Source organism: Bos indicus, chromosome 7 (genome assembly GCF_029378745.1).
Source record: "Bos indicus isolate NIAB-ARS_2022 breed Sahiwal x Tharparkar chromosome 7, NIAB-ARS_B.indTharparkar_mat_pri_1.0, whole genome shotgun sequence".
NCBI classification, from domain to species: domain Eukaryota; kingdom Metazoa; phylum Chordata; class Mammalia; order Artiodactyla; family Bovidae; genus Bos; species Bos indicus.
In genome coordinates this window covers 87,989,749-88,010,460 of record NC_091766.1, presented here as the reverse complement: position 1 = coordinate 88,010,460, position 20,712 = coordinate 87,989,749, and the positions used below count along the sequence as shown (strand labels likewise).

The window sequence follows — 20,712 nt, the reverse complement described above, 5'->3', positions numbered from 1 at the left end:
CCCTCCCTCTCCTCTCTGAATAAGCAAGCTTTTGCCTCTAAAAGTCACAAGTAATCCTTGTGTGTGACAGAGGAGAGAGAGGAGAGAGGGAGAGGCGAGCTTTCGGAGAGGAGCAGCAGGCAGGAGGAGGATCTGGCATAGCGGCTGGGAGAGGAAACTTGACGCTTCGGGGCCAGCATTTGCCAGGGCCTTACTCGAGGTGAGTACTCGGGGGACGGCGGAGTTCGATTCCTGGCGGGGTCCAGCCTCCGCCCATTGCCCAGGCCCGGGAGATGGGCTCCGTGACCTGGGGCTACTTGAAGGGGGATACAAATGGGGGTGGGGGCGAGCAGGCGAGCAGGGTGAGGTGTGGCGGGCAGGGATCCGAGCAGAGGGCCGGGGTCAAAAGGGTGCTGTGCGCCTGGGAAGGCTGGACTCCCAGCTCCAGCCCCGAGGCCCCCTGTGCGTCCGGCCAGGGTTCCAAGCGAGGGTGGCGGGGGATGTGGGGGGAGATTGAGGGGGTGTTCCCGCTACCCGACTCCCCTCCCTATCTGAGCGTCCCCACGGCTCCCCTCTCTCCCACACCCGCATGCAAAGCAGCCCCCGCTCAGTCATGAAGTGAACATTTGCGCCTCGCTCAAACCTGGAAAGGGAAAGTTTGGCGAGGCGGAGGCTGCGCAGCCCTGTGGTTGCCTGGAACCCAAGCTGGGACCCCAAGACTTGCACAGGAAATCGACAGATTTCCTTTTTTCTTTAAAAAAAAAAAATTACCTTTAAAGAAAAATTGTATGTATTCAAAAAGATTATTGGATTACTATGTCTGATCAGCTGCTGATGACCTACCAATAAGCGTTTTAAATACACACGCACATTTGCGCGCGCGGGCGCGCGCGCTCACACACACACACACCACACCAAGGGCTATGTGCAGTAGGAAAGGCCGTCGTAAGTAACCAAGAATTCAGAGGAAGTCGCAGGGGCTTTAAAATGTATAAAGGCTGCGTTCATGTCCTCCACGGGTACAGAGAACAGAGGGAGGGGGCGGAGGGAGCGCGCGTTGGCTCGGCGTTTTCTCTGTGCCTGTGTGTTTCGTGTGTTGTCAGCTGGCTCTGGTTTCTAAGCGCTGAACGCTGCCAGGGGCGGGGGCCGGCATCCACCATCCACCTCGGCACCCTAGTGGCGAAACAGGACTCATTTGTTTGGTGCAGAGCGGTGACGACCTAGAAGAGACTGAAGTGTGGTTAGGTCGGCCCCCTGCCATCCATTACACCTGCGGCAGATGGCTCAAGTGGTAGAATGGTTTGTTTTCGGGGATGGAGAACAGAGGTGGTGGGGAGGCTAGAGCCTCGCCCCACTCCAAGGAAGCACCATAAAGAACCAAAGACACGAAAGAAGCCATATTGTACCATCGAAAGAAATACTGTTCCGCAGTCTCTGAGTGAACCGGGACATGTTAGTGACCTGGGTGCCTGACTCCAATTGATGATATGGCAGAATTTTAGGATCAGTATTTTTTCCAATGAATTTTTGACGAAGTCCCTACTCCTCCCTCCTACACACACACACACACACACTCCTGTCTCTAACCAGATGCACACAGGTGTCCTTGGAGCTCTACTCCCTGAAGCCAAACGTCATTGAGCCCCTGCGGGTTTCACGGAAGCTGAAAGGGAGGCTACTCCAGGAGCTGGGACCCGCTCACCTCTCTCCAAGTGATTTATGCCACCAGCCTGCCTGCTACCACACACACCCCACCCCAGATAACCATGTAGCAGGATTTCAAATGTTTCCATCTCATTTTACACGCAATGATGTGCCTTTCTGACCAATAATCCCATCCTGGCATCCCTTCCTTCCTTCTTGCTTCTCAACAAGCAGGAAAGGAAGCACACACACACACACACACACACACACACCCTCCAAAGTGAGCCCAGAGGGAGGGCATGTGTGACAAAGGGACAAGACACAGTCTAAAGACAATTTGGCCTGTCTTCATTCCTTAATTTACTTGCTAATTTAAGGAGAGGTATATTAAGGAAGACCTGAACAGAATGAGAAGCCTTGTCTCTACCTTTACTTCACACACACACACTGTAACAATCCATTGTAACATTCATGGATATCCATGGCTTATATATTTTTATGTATACCCATCATATATGTAATGCTATGGTAATGCCACATGTAATATCATAATATGCATACATCCATATTTCTTGTGAATAAGAAACAATTTCACTGGCCTAATTTTCTGTTCAAAATAAACAGTCCTTTAAATAGGATTTAACAAGCTTATGCTTCAGGGGTGATTAGGTGTATAGCAAATTCTACTATTTTGACACTTAAATTCTATTTTTCTATTTTCATAAATCAACACTATTTAGAGCTAATGAAACCAAAGAATATCAGACAACAATAAGAAGCCATTCTAGATCAGATTTTCAAGTCATAAATAAAGCTACATTCTAGAAACAATGTTTCTTAAGAAAGGAAAATTTTTCAATCCCTCCATTTTTCAAGGTGCTTTCAGTATCCAAAGATACCTCTGAACTCGGTTTGATTCACAGTTGCTTGTTGTGTGCCTAGTGTAATTTAATTTTTCTGTAAGCATCTTCTGTTCTATGAAGATTTCCATTGTGCCAGGAAAAAGTTGACTTTGATATGCAGTGGGGTAGAGGATTCATTGACAGAGATCCCATTAGAATATAGCTCTGTTTTATTCATTGTTAGTAATATGGGTTTGTTTGTACATCATACATACTGCTAAGGGCCTGCTCTGGGATGTGAATTCATACCTTATCAGAACACGTTCAGATACACTTGAAGAAAAATTTTTAAAAAAGAAAAATATTTGCAAAACTAAGTTGAAGAACAGCCCCCATGAATATTTTAGATTTTTTTTTTTAAAGCAGAAATCTTGATCTAAAACTCTTGACTATAGGGGCCCTAAGGGATTCCAATTTTATTTAAACAAAACAGAATGATCAAAACTTTTATAACTGTAGAGAATGCAGACAAAAATTTAGCCCTAACAAGACCGTCCTTCCCTTTTCCTCAAAACACTTCACACCCTATTTTCAACTAGCATCTAAAGCTAAGGAAAAGAACTTCCGAGATGAACTCAAACTTTAAATGAAGAGCCGTTTAAAAAAAATTTTTTTTTGGAATTTTAAATGACTAGTATGTTAAATGGAAAAAATCTCAAGGATTCAAATCAGTTCAAAAGACCAATCTTTCTAGGAGAAAGAATATATTTTATTGTTTAAGGAAGTTAACACCTGAATCACTCTCAGGCCCAGGTGAGCCTCAGAGCTCAAACGGGAAACGGAGGTATCTGGGGAACAAGAAGAGCCTGAGATAGCCACTTCCTCCACACAGTGTAGAACCACCTACATCTTTACAGAGGAAATAGCTGTTACCTTGAGCAGAAAAAGCACTAAGGAGAAAAAGGCAATCTGGAATACCCGATCTGGTTTCTTTTCACCCTCGTCCTTGGCTAGGTTTTCCTCGGGCCTCGCCTTTCCTTGGCACCCTCTCCCACCTTTCCCTACCGAAGCTAGCATTCGCTTGGAAGCATTCCCATTCCCATTTAGCAGGATGTATCTATCTAACATCTGCCCGGAGGTCTTGAAAATATCCCCGCCACCCCCCAATTTGCCTTTACTTCCGGTGTAATTAAGATGATCATTCGTGAAGAAAAGCTACCAAATCTCCATCGCCGGCAGCGGTGAGGATGCGCCGGAGGGGGGCCCCCAAGCTGGCGAGCAGGCAGGCTGGCTCGGCCCGGGCCGCCTGCCTGAAGCCACCGCTGCGTGTGTTCGTTTCCTTGACGCGTACGTTTCCCTTCTTAATGGAGGCTAATGAATGGTCTCTGGTTCCTAATTGCAAAGATAACCATCTTGAGTCAGCACTGAAACCCGGGCGGTGGAGAAGAGGCCTTGGGTCATGAACCCCAGGAGAGGTCAGGGCTCCAAGCCTCGCCTGGATGTCTCCTAAAACCGGGAGACAGTGGCCAACTGTGTCTGCGGGTTACCCCGGGTTCCCTAGAAGAAAGACCCTCCGACTGAAGGGCGCGTGTGCCCTCGCGAGGGTGCAGGCCCATCCTGCGCCCCTCACCCCTTAGGATTCTCTAGAAGCGGAGGCTTTGCTTTCCCCGGGGAACAGGCGAGGCCTCGAGGGCGGGGCCGAGCCTGGGGCGCGGATGCCTTCGGCCTCCGGAGTCCAAGCCATCGGGTACCCGCCGCCCAGGGTCGCCCCGACGGCCCCGACGCGGTGCCCGTGCGGCCAGTAGGTGTCGCTGTCCCCCTGCTGGCCGGAGCCGGGAGCCCCGCACTGGACCCCCGAGCCACTCCGCCTTCCGCGCCGGGCGGGTTCACAGACCCACCGGCGCTCCCGAGAGAGGGCCGCTGCGCCCCCGCTCCCGGGGACCTTCCGCTCGCTCACCTGGCCACGACCGCAGAGACACCGGCCGGCCTCAGGGAGCGCCTTCGGGGGAGAGAAAGAAGAGAGGGCTCCGATGGGGGCGAAACGCGAGGCCCCGACGGAAGCGGCTCGAAGCCACCAGCTCTCCCTCCTTTCTCTTCTTTCCACGTGCACTGGGACCGCGCTGGTGAAAATCCCAGGCCGGGCTTTCAGCTGGGTCTCCCCACTGGCTTTAAAAATAAACAAGAGGCTTGAAATCCCAGCTTCGTGGGAACCAGCCACAGAAAGAGTGGATTGGTTTCCATTTATCGCCTTAAAAAGAAAAAAGAAAGAAACCTGGGCCTGGCCACATGCGTGAGCTCCCTACCTATACCCATCTGTAACTAACGCACGTCTGTACGCTGAAATGCGGGGTAACCGCGACCGCCCCCCCTCCCCCGCCCCAGGAAGAAGTCAGTATTTGGAGGTGCTCGTCTTCTCCGAAAGCATTGCTTGCCAAGTATTATTCCCCTTCGGAAACCTAGCAGTTAGCAGGTCTTTGGAATCTATATTGAAATTCTAAGTGTTGAGAATTCTGCGCCCTTCCTCGGCATTCTGCGGCTCCTTGCCTTCGGCCTCCGTGTGCCGCGTGAGAGATTATTAATCAGAAGCGTTTGTGTGTGTGTGTGTGTGTGTGTGTGTGTCTCAAAAGGGAGGGGGGGTTGGCTTCCGAATACCGAGAGGGATATTTACAATGGGTACATCCTCTAGGTGACTGGAGATTTTATTATGATTATGATTATTTTGTACTGGGAAATCACTGCTCTGATTTGAAGATAGGAAGGAGGGAAACCGTATTGAAAACGCTACGTTCGGAATGTCAAGTTATTGAAAGAATTAGTATGCAAAAATAGAACTGGCTATGTATTTAAACCAATGTTTAAAATCATATCCTCAGTTAAGATGTGGGGATATATTGCAGTAAAAATTTTAAAAGACCCACACTTTATCTACATTTTAAAATTTATTTTGGTAAACGCAATCGATTCGTGTAGAAGAAAAAACGTAACAATCAAATGCCAAAGAGAAAGAAAGAAAAATTCTCAAAGTCCAAAACATTTCGGAAAACATCTTGTTCCTGCCTCTGGGCCTCGTCCTCGCCACCTCAGAAGACAAGGCTGGGCAAGTGTCTGAGTCTTCAAAGCAAGCCTTAAAATTTTAATGTGAGGTGGCCAACATCATCTTTAAATGTCATGCCTTGTGCTGTGTTTCACCAAATTGGCTCCTTTCGTTAAATCCTATATCTGTTATACAATTCTAAATAATTATTTCTGATTGAGATGGTAAATTAATCATTCGATGACGTGGGAGGGGGAGACACGTGTCTAATTGGAGGTTGCGAAGTTCAGTGAGGTGGTATTTTTAGCTCGGAAAGTCCAAATTCGGATATTTGGGCCTCTCTTCCCCTCCCATCGTTTCCCCACTCCCTCCCCATTTTACTCCCTCTTTCACTCAACCCTTTGAGCTCTCCCCCCCTCCCCGCCTTTTCTCAGCTCCTGTCTCTCGCCCCTTCCCCCTAACGCCTCTCTTTCCTCTCCCTTCTCCACTTCCCCTCCACCCCCCCCCCCCGACATTTTTCCGCATGTATCTCTGTCTCCCCCCTCCCTTATTTATTGTCTGATCCTATCAGCCAAGTTAACAGGAAAGTAGCAAGTGGGAGGCCCAACACCCTCCCTCCCGCGCGCCCGGGGCACTTTGGGGAGGTGTCAGCCGCTGACAGGTTACCGGCCGGACTGTTGGCCCTCGGCGCTGGGCACGCTGCCCGCGGCAGAGTAGGGGTCTGTGCGGGTTGCGGGGCTTATTCAAATACCGCCCGCTGCTGCTGTGATTCGCAGGACTCGGCCTCCATATGGTAATACGGGGCGGGCGGGGGGGGGCGGGGAGGAGAGGAGGCGCAGAGAGGAGGGGAGGATGGGGGTGAGGGCGGGGTGGGAGGGGGCTCCGGCACCGTGCGCTCCGCTGCCGGGCTGGGACAGAGCACCCGGACCCGCGGTGGCAGCGGCAGCGGCAGCGGCGCGACCCACCCTCCACCACGACATCCACCGAACCAGCGAGCCACCAAGCCGCCGGCCCCTGGGGTAAGCCACAGCGCGCTCACAGCAGTGACGATGACGGTTCAGAGGCTTCAGGTTCCTACCATGCGCCAATAAGGGAGATTAGAAGCAGAAAAGGAGATTACGGAGAGATCAGAGATAAGAGGTGTACCTCTCTGTGTCCCTTGTCACACAGCGCGAGCGCGCGCGCGCGCGCACACACACACGCGCACGTCTGTACACAGATGCATGCACAGACATCCCTACATGCACACATTCCTTGCTACCACCATCTAAATATATGCACCGCCACTGTATGCTCTGCGACGTGGCTGATACGTTTGTCCTGATCCCTGCATAAAGGCGGGCAGGTATGTGCCAGAGTCCAGGTAGGAACAAACCGCCGCGCACGATTGAATTGCAGCCAAACTCGAAGAGACACTTAACCTTCGGAATTGTTTCACTCAGCCTGGTGCCCCTCACCCCTCCCCCAAGAAACTGGCAATTCTGCAACCAGTTGTGGAATACCTGCAATTATTCATAAAATGTGTTGAAAATGTACTTTAGGAAACGGTAATCTTGCTACAAATGGCAAAGCAAGGAGAAACCTAAAGGATTAGTGCATCTCCGTTTTTAAATGTTTTACGTGTAGCCATCTGACCACTTTTTATTGGGTGACATATCATATGAGCACTTTGGTATAGGCTTGGAAAAACTACAGCCAGGGGTAAGGCTGGAAATACCTTAAGAATTAAGGGTGCTAAAAATGGACGCTGGATAGTCTAACATGAAAGATGGCATAGAGCTGTATGTTTAAAATGGGTGGAAACACATATGAATATTTATACATGAAAGCCATTGGAGAGGGTAAGTCTTTACCCTGAGTATCTGTGCAGGTAAGTCATTCATAAGAAAACTAATTACCTGTGCATGTACTCGGACTTGTTTAATTGAATAAGCTGCATGTGTGCCTTTTGCTATTCTTTGTGGCTATGCAATTATGGATTCAGTCTTCTTAAAATGATAGCTTTGGGGAAAATTTTTAAGTGGACTTTATACAGATACATTTTTCAGAAGCCATTGTGCTGAATAGACATATTGCCAGAATGAAAAATCCAACCCTATAAATAAGATTTCCACTGCTTGAAATCTAACTCAAGGCCTGTATATTTTAGGACAAGTCAACTGGCTTAATATAGTAAACTGTTTTGTTTATTTGTTTTCATTCCAAAGTCAAGAACTAAGGATGTTTTTCGATCAAGGTAATATGCCTTGTTTCCATTCATATTAAGATAAAAATGAAACAGTAAATTCTGAATGAAGCAGAAAAGGTACAACATACAACATGGTTGAAAATGTCTTCCTTGCAGAAGGCTGTCGGTTGCTGTTTCTACACATTTTAAGAGTTTTTTTTTTTTTGTAATAAATGCTAGAAAGCAATAGGGCGGTGAATGCTATACCTCTCAGTTAATCAGCACAAGAATTCTTTAGACATCTTTGGAGTTACTTTCTTTTATAGATACATTGTCTCAAATGCATTGGCCCAAACTGTTTTGCTAATATGAAGTTAATTAGACAATCCAACTTTGAGCCTTGAGCGATGGGCAGTACAGCCGATCAAGGGGATATGTCGGGGGGGTGGGGGTGGGGGGGGTGGGAAGGTGTCTTTTATGACCAAACCAGGAGGTTATGCAGCTGGCATTACATACATGACAGGTGTGCATATATGGAGCCTTAAATAAACAGAAGCAGGAAGGCAACTGTACATATCATCTAGCAAGAGAAAGCCGCAGACACTTGCCAAAAAATACATACAGACAGAAAGGGACAAGAGAGACAGAGAGACAGAAGATAACCAAAAAAGAAAAAAAAAGTGGGGGAGAGAATCAATAAAACGATAAACCTGAACTTTTCACGAATTAAAAAAATGCAAATATATCTTTACATATGCATCAGTATTAAAAATAATACACGCTGGAACCAACAGGAGCGGGAGGAGGAGGAGAGGTGGAGGAGAGGAGGAGGAGGAGGAGGAGGAGGAGGAGGAAAGAATGGAGGCGCCGCGGAGCCCTGATTATGCATGGGCTGGAGCTGCCTCCTCTAACCTGTTCTTCTCCGAGCCGGGCAGCCGGCGGTCCTCAGCCGCCCACAGAACAGGAGCCGAAACAACCGTTCCCGAAGGCTACAGCGTTTATTTTTCTCTTTTGGGGGTTTTGGCGGTTGTTTCAGGGGCTCGCCAACTGGCCCCTTTAATTAAAAGCTTCAATAAAAGGCGATCGCGCCAGGAATGCACGGGCTCCTCTTCGCGCAGGATTTGCATATTTTTTTAATGCCCTAATTTCCTTGATGTATGTAAATGTAGCCGGACGTAGAGGGAGACAGGGAGCTGACGTCAATGGACGTGACCTCGCAGCTAAACCTTGAACGTGAAGCCGGGATGGGGGAAAACACGGAGCGGCGGCCGGCGGAGCCCGCTAGCACGGGGCGGCGGCCACGGCGGTGGCAGATCCAAGACCCGAGGGGGCCCGGGGAGCCCGCGTGTCGACCCCGGGGGAGGACGAACGGCCGCCTTCTTTCTCCGCAGCTCGGCTTCCAGCCTCGCCAGCCTTCAGGCCGCACCGCAGGCTCTGGTCCTACACCTCCAGCCCCACCAAACACACGTTCTCTTGCTTCCCCCAGAAAAACAGCACACCCCCCAAACAACAAACCCAAACCAACAGATAACAGACCAAATCAAATTCCCCAAGGCTTTTAGACCAATGTTTAGACAAAGAAGATTCTGACAATGGAACATTTTTTTTTTTTGGCTTCTTTCCACAAGAAGAGGAGGGGGAGACCTCAGACAAGAGCAAATCACTCCTAAAACACGATAAAACTACACGTGTTTCCAGTAGGGAGAGGTAAATCGCCCAGCCGACTGGTGGGGGCTTCTCGTTTCGATACCTGTTTACCTGTGCACTCATTAAGCATGTTGGCTTCATTAACAGCCTTGCCTGGAGCGTGCGTTTTATAATGTGATGGGAGTGTCGTGTGTGTGTGTGTGTGTGTGTGTGTGTGTTTTGGGGAGGTGCTTGGGCTGGTGAGCACCGAGGCAGGCGCTGTGAGCCAGAAGAGCGAGAGACCAGCGTCTCTCCACAGCCACCTCCGGGACTTATCTTCGGAGCCATCTAGGCCAGCGCTCCGGGGCTGGAGTTCGAGTGACACCCATCTTAAGGGGGCGGGGTGGTGGTGTTGTGGCTCAGAGAAGGCTGTCTCGGTACGGCCAGGCCCTTACATTGTCTGGGGAGGAGGGAGCTTGAAGTGCGAGCGAGTCGGTGGCCGCAGGCCCGGGAGTAATCTTGCGGGATTTAGCCTGGTGGACTTTTCACTTGGAGCTCGGCGGCCTCCGCGAGGAGGGAGCGGCTCGCGGCTACGCGGCAGGGAGGCCTTCAGACTCCAGACTACGGCCTCGCGCGCCCGCGGGTGCGTGCCCGCGCTCCCAGTGGGGGGCAGCCGGCACCACCCGGCGCACATCCGCCCCCGCCTCCGCCCGCCGCCCTCTCCTAGGCCGCTAAGAAATGGTCCTCGGCCTCTGCGGGGGCTGGGGCGGTGCGGAGCCGGGGGCGGAGGGCCTGGGTTCCGGGCTGGCGAGGCCGGAGCGGCACCGGAGGCCGCGGAACCGGCTTCCTAGTCCGGCTCTGGGCTGCCGAGGCTGCCGTTTCTTCGTTCCACCTCTCGCAGCCCTAGCTTTGTTTTCTTGACATGCTCGTGGCCACCGGGCCCCACGCCGGCTATGGGAGCGTGTGCGTGTGCGCGGGGGCGGGCACGCGCGGCGGGCGGGGGCCCTCCCGCCAAGGACACGCATGGCTGTCTGTCCTCCGGCTGCACTTGGCGGGAAAGCTGGGGGCCGCCGGCTGGGCTACGCGCCCGCGGTTCTCATTACCTCCTCCCCGCTCCCCCTTGGGCCACATTTACATACGGGCCACTCGTCTGAATTTTTACAGCCCACCTCCCGCCCCCCTGTCGCACGCGCGCAGGCTCGGAACAGGCGCCCGCGCGCGCAGACCCCCGCGCTCAGCCTGCGGGCGGCCGGGGCGCGCGAACAGGCCCAGGGGTGCAAGCAGCCCTCGGTGAGACGGCTTCTTGCACCTCCCTGTCGCGCCTACACCCCTGACAGCATCCCGGCTCGCGTCTCAGGAAGCCCACCTTCCCTTCCAGGCTCCCACCCTTCTCTCCCTGCACACTCCTACCCACACCCTTCCACATCTCTCAGCCTCTTTCCCTGGAACACACACACACACTTTCTTCCCCCTCAAATAGCTAACCCCTATGGAGCGTCCCTGGTACCTTTTGAATAGCTTTGAAGTTTAAAGTATAAAAATCCTTATAATGTATTGCTGTCTTTAGCCAAACACATTTAAGAACCACAACAAAAAGAGGGGGAGGAGGAAAGAAGGGGGACTTGAACCAAAAGACCTTTCTTTAAAAAAAAAAAAAAGTCTTCAAGTCAAAAGGTCATTCTCCAAGTTTGTAAATAAAATTGCAAAGGAGTCCTTAGAAAGGAGAGGAAAGAAGGAAAGAAGATAGAAAAGATCTACAAGTTACGTAAAAATGGTGCATTGGAAAAACAAAACAGGGCTATCCTGTTTTAGAAGCTTCTAAAAGAAATAAAGAAGGGGAAAAAAACTGGAGAAAAAAAAAGAGAGAAGGAAATAAAAGGTAGGAAAGGCAAAAGAAGTTTCCAAAGAAATGTGTGCTTTGCTTCCTACAATAGGAAAATGTAGCCATTGCCTCCTTCAGACGAGACATTTCTAATTTGTTCCGTCTGTCAGGAGGGGACTATGAGAGGTTTGGGTGCAAATTCATTATCTCTGGCAACGCTGAACGTAGTGTGGGGACTGAAAAAGACCGTGGCAATGGATGAACAATAGGGCTTCAGTTCATCAGTAACAAAAGCAGTGGGGAAATTGGTTGAGTTTCAGAGCACGTCCTCCTCGGCAGAGGGGGCTGGACTAGACCTTGGACAGCCCCCCCAAAAACTTGCCGAGCCTCGCACACACCACTTCACTCTCCACTCCGAGGCTCAGGGAGCAAGTGCCTGGTGTGGGGGGGAAAAGTTGGCTTTTTTTTCCTTCTTCGTCTTTTGCGCCTTTCTCTCTCTCCCCCCCACGAGGGAAGATCCGTTTAAACTATTTTAGACGCAATCAAGCAAGAATCACCGTGTGGAATTGAGCGGCAGTTTTAAATGTGCTAAGGAGAGGGATGGTCTGAAAAAAAATATTTTTTTTTTCTTTTTTTTGGAGACGCCGAAAGGAGCCTGTTTGCGTACTGCGGCTGCCCTGTGATTCTGGATCTTGTCTCCTGGCCGGCGCCTCGATTCCTACCCAGCTGGATTGGGGGGCAACACTGCCTGGCGCAGCCAAGAGAGCGAGTGAGTATCGCCGCGGCCCGCAGGCGGCAACTCGGCCGGCGGCGCGGGGCCAGCGTGCCTGCCGCGGCCCGGCGCCCGCGCTCCTTGCCTCGCCCGCGAGTCGGGGCCCGCAGAGCCCCGCTGCGGGCCGCTCCGAGGGCCAGTCCGGGGCTTTGCTTTAGCTAATTGATTGTGTGTCTCGGATGCGAAACCTGTTGATCTCGTGAGTTGTCTGAGCCGGGACTGTTAATTATCCAGTGGCTTGATCACCCCCGCGCCCTCCCCCCGCCCCCAATGAAGAATGCCAGGAAATTTTCGCCGTGGAAAGGGGAATGTTGTATGTAATTTTGTGTTGTCGATAGTGGGACTTTTCCCTCTTAAGCCTAGAGCAATTTTTTTTTTTCGTTCCTGGGTTCAGGATTCGCGTTTTAAATAATTCTTTTAACCACCTCAAAGTTGAAATTACCTGGCAATGAAGTGAGAGGGTCGGATTGGATTCTAGCGGAAACTTAGGCACAGTGTCTAACTAGAACCGGTGGATTTCCACTTCCCGTTTCTCTCGGGGCTTTTGGATTTAGGGAAACGAGAGGCCGCTTTGCAGGGTTATCCCAAGTTCAGATTCATCAAGATGCAACCATCGCGGTTACTTTGGAGCGTTTCAGCTTCTGACTTTTCTGGTGTCTGAGCGAAAGCCGGGTCTCTGCGGTTTGCTCCGAGCCCAGACCTCGCTGAGGAAGGCGAGACCTTCCTTCCTGGGCTTGGAATTGTCTGCGGGAACCAAGGGCGGTGGGAACCCAGGCAGTGTATTTGCATTAGCGTCTGAGACGTTTTCTCTTGCAAATATACCCGCGGTATTTGAATGGGGAACTGTCTTGAGGGGTCAGGGCAGCAGTGGAATTGATCAGAAGTTAGTCCGGAGGCCCTGTCAAGTCACGGCCACGGCCGGGGTCACTTTGGACGCTCTGGCTGCCTTGGGCCTAGAACGGCGGCGGCGGATCCCCTTTCCTCCTATCGGTGGTGCCTACCTCTGCCAGCCACACTCCTTCCCCACTTTGGCACCAGTAATTAGGGTTGCTGTCTAGAGAGATGAGCTCCCGTAGTCAGCATAATTGAACCAGCGCTGTACTTTCATTTTGCAAAAACAGTAGCCCCACCCCACCTCTCCAAAATAACAATAAGCATTTTAGAAAAATCATAAAAGAAAAGCACCTATATTGGGGAGTGTAAGACTTCTTGAATGTTGAGTCGTGGGGGATGGGGGAAGGGAATTTAAAAATCCACCACTTTACAGCAATCAGGTTTTACATTATTCATTGATTTATTGGAGGAAATAGCCAATCAGGAGCCATAGATATGAATGCACATCTCACCGTGCTGTGGCCTTACAGTAAACTATTTGCATCTTTCTACTGGATTAGATATTTATCCAGGGATTCCCATTGTTTGAAAGGCCTGGAAATTCAATGCTTTAAACATTTAAAAAATATGACTTTGTTCCAATCTTTAAATTCATACATGGAAGAACTCTTCCCTCCTCTTTTGTATGGCAGGTTACAGTGTTCAAATCCCAAATGTTTCTTAAGAGTCCCTCTTTCTTCTAAGCTAAAAATAAAAGAAAAAAATTAATTTCCCAAACCCCTCCAGATTCTGCATATTTTGCATTGCCATTATCATGCATGTCTCCATTTAAATGCAAATTAGCATATTTAACCCTGTGGGTGCTGAAGCACAGGATATATTATACTGGGGTTTTCTGGAATCTGTTGGCATTTTAAGGAATTGTGGTAATTGCAATACTTTAAATGAAACTATCTAGGCATGATTTTATATATGTATGTGTATGTATATATAAAACTGTGATCATTTGTTTTCTTGACTGTTTTTCAGATGAGACCACAAAGAAGCATAAAATGAATAGATAATCCAACCAACCAAAGGTAATTTAAAATTTTACATTTGATAAAATTAAGGTGATGTGCAAAATAGAAATAGGGTATTATTTACTGGGTGGCAGACCTGCAGTGTATTGCATATCTCCCAATTCTTGTGATAGAAACAATTCCAGAAATATATAAGTTTCCATATGTGCAGTTTTCTCCTGATAGGTATTCCTGTCTATATTATATATTAAGGATAATGCAAATATAACCTTAACTGCTAATAAAAAAGAAACTCAGTGTACAGAAGAAATAATAGGACACTTTTATTAGAAAGTAAGCCAGTCAAGTACCTTGCCTGAACTGTAGAGATCACTATAAATTAAATGGCTTTTATGTGGAAAATGGTAGTCTTGACTATATTAGTGGACTGTGGTTTACATTCATGAGAATCATACAAACTCAATATTAAAAAGGGATTTCAGTGATAGGCCAATTTCTTTATATACTCTGCAGAGGTCTGAATAGGATTCAGAGAGGTGTTCTACGTATTAGTGGCAAACCTGATGTATTTGCATTTATGGAATAACGTAATTCTGATCTAAATATGTGGAAAATCATAACTTTCCACTTTTAACTTAAGCAGAGATTGTTTATTCCCAAGAAAACCAGGATGTTTCAATTCAAGTTTCAGCCATCTGGAGACCTATAAAAAGATTAGAAAACAAGCATGACAATCACGTCCCAATCTATTGGTCATTAATGGGAATTTATTAGAGAATGAGTAGGCAAGCCATATGAATTCAGTATATCCTTCAATATGCAGATTTCAAAAAGCTATTCTGTAACTCAGCTAAATAGCTTTTTGAAAAGCAAAAATAACTGAAATAAAAACATGTAGGTGTTAATAGTTGCTCATAACAATGTGTGGCAGACATTGCTGGAAATCTTTAGAATAGCACAATTGTTTCAACTTCTCTCACATCCTAGATAGTAATACAGTTTTTGAAATGAATGTGATAAACCTTGGCAATATTCAGAATAACCAGGTGCTCAATGTTAAGTCTTGCTATGTATTTTTTATTTCTTTATACCTTGAAAGATGATGGAGAGGTAAAATATTTAATTAGCTAGTGAACAGACTGTCCATAATCATCATGTTGGATAAATTCATTTTGGGGCGCTCTGAAATGAGCTGCAATATATGTGACAGGCAAGGGGCCAGTCTTGGAGTTAGTTGATATGACTATGTGGCATTGCCATAGAAGATGCTGTTTTAAGACAGTATATTCTATAGCTTCTAATTGTAGAAGCATCTCAGATGTTCAGTGTCTTGGCTTTAATGATACTTACTTGGGTTCTAAAAACACATTTAATTGTTAAATGTGGCAGCATAGTTATATTCATTTGCAAATTCACACAAATATGGTGGTGATACACACACAGATGCATTCCATCTCTCTACTTTTACCAACCCCCACCCAGACATATAGAAAGCAAAGAGATATTCTAAAAATAACTGACATTTGGTAGGGTTTTGACTTAAGGAATTGAAGTAATCTGATCATATGCTTCCTTTATGTAGTACATGCCAAATCACTAATGATTCTGCTTCTAGGTCTTGGAAATCAAGGCCAAAATACTCTCCATCTTCCAAGGAAGTAAAGCTCATTGGGGTTTTACATAATGTCAAAAATGTCATGTGCCTCAGTGATGTATTCAGTTTTTATCCAGTTTATGTTGTGCCTCATAGTTTAAGAAGGAATAGTAACTGTATGGGTGTGTGTTTCTCTGATTTAGTTTGCAGGCATGTCTTATATATAACCCAGTGCAGCCATTTCTGATTGTACTTCCTGTTCCAAAATTTGATAAGGAAAATAGATGAGCAATTTTCATAGCTTAGTCTTTTCTAAATAATCAGGATAAGAATGCTTACCAAAAAAGGAACTTACTAAAAAATCTAGGAAAGTTGGCATCTATGTTACTAACTTACATATTTAATTGGTGTAATATTGTTGTCTGAACTCTTAATTGGGGGCTTTTCTTAGCAATTCTGGTTTTCTTGTCAGTCTTTTCTATAGGCTTTGCGTATGTGTACTCTGTGTATAATTTGATAGCCATATTCACACTCATGTCTTAAATGAATAAATTACTGAATTAATGAGAGTGTATATTAATTATGAAAGTGTTTTTGTGATGGGGAAAATAGTAAACCTATAAAAATGAGAGTATTGTGATAAACTAGTGATGTGTGAAATGAATATGAAGATTTATGATGTTTACATGTAGCATATATTTAAAGAATAGTAACACCACCAAGCATAACTCATAACAGTCCATAAAGTTCACCCATGGTGAATATGTATCTTATGTGGACAAATGTCTGTTGAGGGACATCTGACTATTAGAAATGTACATATCATAGATGCATTAGACATGGACTTCCCATTATGGAGAAGATAGAAGAAGAGGTCTTTAAGTGGCCATATTCACACTTGGAAAAGTCCTAAGGAAAAGGATGAGGCTAATTAATTAATTAAACAAAATTCCTCTCTAGATAGAAGGGTGGGGGTGGGGAAGGGGAAGGGGATAGAGTTATGCTCTTAAGGTCCAGGTGTCCTATCTGTCTTTTTAATGAGGTACCAATCCTTTTAAAAATAATTTCATAAGGAAGACTAGTATATTTTTCCCTTCTGTGTGAAAATTAATGTTTGAAACCACAGACAAAGCCTCAGCATTTTAATTACAGCAGAGTTGTGTACAACATTAGAAACTATTGCTACAGTCTTTACCTGTGCTACGTTCTAAGGCACACCCTGTATACAGAATTATTAAAAAAAAAAATCCAGGATGAAGTCGGCTTGCTTAGAGCATTCACTTTGAACTTACAGAACAAAATATGATGCCCTATCGCCACGGTACATAGATACAAAACATGTCTGAGCTGTGAAGCCATTAAAAACACACCACCAGAGCAAATTGTCAATGTAATCACACATGGACTCACTGCGTAATACAGATCTGATTCCCAGCCCCAGAAAGCAAGGCCCTGCTTTAAGCAATCGCAAAGTGCCTTCCATCTGCCTGCCCATGCAATCTGCCAGAAGAGAAACGCAGGTAAAGACGTTCCCCAGATCTGAAATGCTTTTATCTGTCCTTAGAGAGAGATTTCTTCCAGTCTTTGGATATTAGAGCGATCTACACTAGCACCGAGGAGGTAAAAGGCCGCGGGTTGCTTTTCCAGGAGCAGGCGGTAGTGCTAGCGGAAGAGCTGTTGATTGAGAAAACAGGGCTGTGGCAATGCCGCCGCCGCCGCCGCCGCCGCCGCTTTTGCTGCCGCTACCTCTGCTTGGGCAGCAGACGTGGGGCAGTTGGATGATCACTGATGCATATCAATAACCGTGTACTTGAGATTTCTCATGACATCATCATTACCGTGGTCTCCCGCGGTCTCGAACCTTTGACCTTGCCGGGCTGGTCCACATTTTGGCAGTGAAAGCCCCTCCAATGATGGCCCTTTTCTCCTTCTTTCAGACCCGGGGCAGCAGCACGCCAGCAAGACGGCATCTTCTCCTCCCCAGCCTAGAAGCCCTGTGAAATCGAGGATCTTCCCCCTAAAACACACACGCACAAGATATGTGCAATCAAGCTGCCACCGCTTGGTAAAAAAACCTCATGGTGCCTACCCCAAAGGATCCGGAGCAGATCCTTGAATCAGCTGTCACTTCTTCTATAGAATGGGATTTTTTTTTTCCTTCCTCCTTAACCTGCGCTGGAAATTGCCTTTGGCTTTACACGTCTCTATAGAGGGAGGCTAAAGAGTCTTGCGTGAGAATGAAGCAATTTACAATGCAAATAGAGGCCTGTGAAGGGACTGATGCTGCTGCTCACTCGTAACCGCTTTCTGCACCGTAATAGCTGGTTTTATTTTCTGATATTGATAGATGAATTGTTGGCTAACGCTGCCGGAGATTACCTGCTGAAAGGAGAAAAAAAAAAGTTTGGAATAAACTTTGAAAGCCACAGCTCTCGTTTGGATGTTTTAGCTGCACACACAGACAGAAACCAGGTCATATTTACATACAAGGAGGCATCTTTTGCGCGGCAAAGTGTCCTGGAGGACTACTCTTCGGTGCTGCCGGAAAGATTCGCACCTGGAGTATGGGCCGAAGAAGACAGAGGCTGTGAGGGAAGCGAGTTGTTATCTTTGGTTATCTAGCTGTATGAGTGTATTGGTCTTCATAAAGCTAGATAACCGAAAGTAAAAACTCCTTCAAGGTCGCCGGGGAGCGTGTGAGAATGAACGACAACCAAGAGACAGTAAAAACCGGAAAGGTCAGGAATACTTATTGAATCTAACTTTGTTTTTGTGTTCGTTTTTGCCTTATGATGAAAGATGGGATGAGAGGAAATTAAGCGACGCACGTATGCCAAAACATAAAGGTGGAGATATTTTGCTAGAGGTTGTTGGAGCTGCAAAGGAGACTTGTATAGTGCTAATGAGTAAAGGGGCACATGTAGTGTGTCCTACTTTAAGGCAAAAGTTTACATATGGAGGTTTTTTTTTTTTTTTCTTGGAAAGCTGTTGTAGAGATGTCTGGTACCTAGTCTGTAAATGATTCCCTATATATGTAGACTTAGGCTGTTCCCTTCTGAGACCCCTCCCCTGAAAAATTTAAAGATTATGCTTGGAAACTGCATATATTGGGGTTGTATGTCAAATTATATGAAATTAGAGCTGGAAGGTTAATAATTTGTATCTACTGAGGATACTGAGTACAGAAAGCTAGGAGGAAAAATGCAAAAAAAAAAAAAATAGCAAAGAATGATTTTTATTCTTCTATTCAAAATACAAGGACAGATGCTTCTCTGTTCCAAGAGGGTTTCCTTGAGGAAGCTACTGAAGCAGAAAGACATGATGGAGACGAGATCGCCTCCCCTCTTGTCAAAGTGTTAAAAAAATGTTCTGTCTTACTCTGCGCCTAGCATTGGAAATGAAAGTGACATTTACGCCACAACCCACGTGTGCGCCTCCTCTCTTTTTGTTTAAGGATGATCAGGTCTATCCAGGAAACAGCTCTGGCATCCCAAACTGAAATAATTAGGACGTATATAGACCTGACAAAAATGGAAAGGGGGTGGGGAATCTGAGGGTCTGTCTTGCCTAATTGATTCCACTAAACGGAATGCGGGAGATGTGAACGGCAGGACGCTCCGATTCCCACGCTCGGGGGCAAGTGGTAAAGCGGGGCCCGGCAGCCTATGACAGACAGCCCTGTTGGGGGGTGGGGGTATGAAAAAAACATCAAGTGCACACACCATACTCATCTCCATCGCTTAAGAAAGTAGAGGCATTTCCCACCCACAGCCATCTGCAGCCTCCCAAATGGCAGCGCCAACTGGTCTGTAGCTGCTGCGTACTGTCTGTTTCTGTTAATTTTATAATCGCTGTTTAATCTGGCCATTATTAAGTCTGGCTGTTTTCTTCGGTTGAGATTTTTAATATGTAAGGAAAGCTAGTAGAAAACAGTCCCCCCCCCCCAAAGTGCCATTACTTCCTGCCCCTCATGTCAAATTCTCAGTCCCTCATTTTGGCCTGGTGGACCACCTTTTCTGGCTTTTGTTTTGGGTGGGTTATATTTAAAAATATGTATCTCTGTATAACAGACGTTATGATCACTTCATCAGGCTGTTTACATCTGAACATTATGTATCTAGGAACTTGGCCTAATTATGCTAGTAGGCATGCACTGGAAGTGAAACTATAAAATCCTCAACCTGAAGTGTTAATTACAACACAATAAAAGTTTGTTCTGATATAGGACCAGCTAAATGTGTTCTAAACACCCACTTTCATTTAATCTAAAAAAGTGACTTTGCTCAGGAGAAACTTTGGCATTTTAGAGGTTCCCCCCTGTAATCTTTTAGAGAAATCCTTACATTTTTACATGTGTCACCAAGCAAACATTTCTATAGGTATTTAAATATAAATACAAACCTTGCATTACAAAATGTCTGGAATGACCTGTTACCTTCCATGTGGCCTAGATTACTAGCAATCCCAAATCCCAAACATACAGTTTTTCTTCAAAAGCATTACATTTTCCTTTGTAGTTTCAAATCCTTATATGACTGCAGACTGGTGAAGCCTGTGAAACCACTGTTAGTTTCAGTTAGAAACTCTGAGAGACTTTATTAATGTAAATTCTCAATTTGGCTGCTGAACACGTGCCAAAGTTTTACTACTGTAGTGACCGTTGAGAAGACCCTTGTTTATTTACATTTGAAGCACTGTTTGTGCAAACAACCTTTCATTGTTAAGTGCCTGTATTCCTTTCATTTACTTCATGTCCAGGGGTGCTATTTACCTAGAACCATTGTCTACTACAATTAACATTTACATTACAAAGTGTGTGGTTTTCTTTCTCAAGGAGGTTCAATTAAGGCAATAAGATGTTTGCTGGGGAAACCTATTGTTTACTGAAAGCACTCAATGGAGTCAAATTACTGAAGCTTTTGCCTACATCTTGGTCTTTTATGTAAATGTGTTAAATATAACATCTAAGGAAAATAAACAATATTATAATTATGTGTTTGCCATTGTCATATCAAACTTGCTTTGTATCATACTAATGTTACATGACTTATCGATCAATAAAAATACATTTCAATGTTATTATTTTCATTTTATTTTTTGCTGTTCCACTGCTCTTGCTGCAACATGTCCCAATTTTTCTTTTTTCTATTACACATCAAACTTCTGACATTTTGTTTTATTTGTGTGTGTTGAAGAGAGGTACTGTATCTGAGCATGGGTCTGAAGGGTGTCCGAGGTGATCTCTACAATGACCTTATAATAAGGTGATATTTCTTTGAAATCTGAAATATTCCAAAGGCATGTACATTTAAGTCAAAAGAAGTGTAAATATCAGTTAAGTAGTTCTTTGAAAGCTAGTTTTAACATTGGCAGAAA

General features: G+C 46.3%; 1 long non-coding RNA gene across 1 annotated transcript; it reads left to right on the top strand.

Moving 5' to 3' along the window:
• The first annotated feature begins 51 nt into the window (after positions 1-51).
• LOC109562319 (uncharacterized) lies at positions 52-20,415 on the top strand. Its single transcript, XR_002181166.2, has 4 exons — positions 52-199; positions 11,756-11,883; positions 13,750-13,799; positions 17,274-20,415. It is a non-coding gene; the product is annotated as an uncharacterized lncRNA (long non-coding RNA).
• Positions 20,416-20,712: the final 297 nt, after the last annotated feature.